This window comes from Dioscorea cayenensis, chromosome 19 (genome assembly GCF_009730915.1).
Source record: "Dioscorea cayenensis subsp. rotundata cultivar TDr96_F1 chromosome 19, TDr96_F1_v2_PseudoChromosome.rev07_lg8_w22 25.fasta, whole genome shotgun sequence".
NCBI lineage: Eukaryota > Viridiplantae > Streptophyta > Magnoliopsida > Dioscoreales > Dioscoreaceae > Dioscorea > Dioscorea cayenensis.
This window is the reverse complement of record NC_052489.1, coordinates 11,280,351-11,282,682: the sequence shown is the minus strand read 5'-3', so window position 1 is coordinate 11,282,682 and position 2,332 is coordinate 11,280,351.

Sequence of the window (2,332 nt, the reverse complement as noted above, 5' to 3'; positions counted from 1 at the left end):
CATGACATGCTTCTCATTCTTTCCATTGAAATAACTCCATGCTCTTGATAATTGTGAGGATTTTTTTATTATTATTATTTTTTATTTTTATTTTATTTTTAATTTTTCCTTTCCTTTTCTTTTTATGTCAAGTATGTATGCTTCTTATCATGTCATGGACACAATAAATAGCATGTTTTTTTATAATGGTGAATCCCTCCATATGCTATACATGTATCCTTGCTAGGCCATATATATTCAATGTTTCAACTCAAAAGTCTTTCTAGAGTTTACATTAATTGGGTACGTACTTGCATGCATGCTTCTCTTTTCTTTCCTGCGTATGATCTCTCGTGAATTTTTCATGCGTACGCCTCATCATTTATCACTTCATTTCCTTTTCATTTTTTTCTTATGCTTGCATGGTTGGATTTTTTTTTTAAATCAAAGGCTACTGAATATTAGCAGTCTACTTATTGTTGCCTCAAAATTATGCCAAGAACATAACACTTTGCCTAACTCTTTTAACATAAAAAAGGATGGAATGCATATTGGGCGTTATTAGCTAAATAAACGAGCACACGATTTTGAATATAAAATTCGGGTATTTGGTTTTTATCGCCATCTATTGGAATCAGCCTGAAACATAGGCACTCAAGAAGAGCCATACTTCTTGTCGAAGATAATCACTGTAGTTTGTCGTGAATCGGCAAGCACACAAAGCACCGCCAATGGTTCGAGAATGTTTGCTCCCGCACCCTTGAACAAAAAGCTTTTTGCTCCTTCATTCTTCAAGATTTGAGAGAATGCATAAAAAGAGCTCTTATACTTCATAGCTTCACCGAGAGGTTATCATCATTCTTCCGCAAAAACCATGTCAATAGGATATGATGCTAGCCTTGCTTTTGTTCGTGACCACCCGACTCGAAGTCAAAGCTCGCGAAGAAAACTATTCTCGAGAGCTTCCGGTCAGAAGCATTGGCTTCAGAGAATCATACATTCCGAAGTAGAGACCACGATAAACCATGATTCCAACACATGAGATGTTGAAACCATGGTACAGACCAGCAATACCATCAGATTTCAGAGTTTTATCCTTGATCGTGCAAGCAAAGCAATCTGAGATTTTCTTGTGAGGCTCAGAAAGACGACCGGCCTTGATCATTTCATCCTGATTCTAGCTAAGAAGCTTCACATGTTCAACAGGAGCTGTCGCTGTCTTCGAAACAGCAACAGATGCACCATCCATGAGAAAGTCTATGGCAAAGCTAGCAAAACCCTTCTCTGGAGATGCATGAGCAAAGACAGGTGAGACCATCGGCACCATTGAAAAGTCACAGGTTGCCTTGTACGGCTGCATCAAAGGATTCTGCAGTACCCCATTAACATAATTTCCGGTTGTGAAGCGCCCACAACCTTTTGAATGGCAGACGGGTGGTGTATTTGATTTGCCATGATTTGCTAATAAAACCAACAGTGCAAGATCGATAAGTCTCCTCTTGTTCCCACAACCTCACACAGGATCCAAGGCGGACAACGAGAAAAAAAAGAACGAGAGAAGTAGAGGAGCTAGGAGGCGGCAGGCGTGCTTGAAGGAAGGCATGCTTGGCGGCATTATCTCGCCGTGCAAGCATACCCCGACGGTGAGCAGTGGTAACGGCAATGAGCGGTGCAACGGCATGCTTGGCGGCATTATCTCGACATCAAGCATGCGCGGTGGTAAATAGCGGCAAAAGGCGATAGCGATGACAAGTACAGCTAATTTTTATATATATGTACCTATGAATACCGGAGAGGAAGAGAAATATACCTCTTCTTTTTGTCTTCTCTAATTCTTCTCCTCCCTCTTTTTTTCCAAATCTTTTCCCCTTTTAAAAAGAAATTTCTTTTTCCTTCTTATCATTATCCCCGAGATCATCTCGTTTCTTACCCTAACCTCCCGTGAAATCCCGATAGAGATCAAACCCGTGCAGTGGATTGAAATAGGATAAGATTTTCAATAAAATTTAAATTTATATGTATAAATTTTAATTAATTAATTAATTAATAATTAATTAAGAAAAATTTTTATCATTATTATTATTTATTTATTTATTTTTATCTTTTATTTATTATTTTTTTATATTTTTATATATATTTTTATTTTTTTCCTTATTTTTGTTTTTATTTTTATTATTATCATTATTTTTAATTAATTTCAAATTGAAATTTGAAATTCAAAAAATTTTTCTTTTTTTAACATTTTTTAAAAAAATTATATGTATATATTTTAATTAATTATTTATTTAATTTTTATTTTTTTGTATCTTTTTATTTTTATATTTTTTTATTATTATTATTTTTTTATTTATTC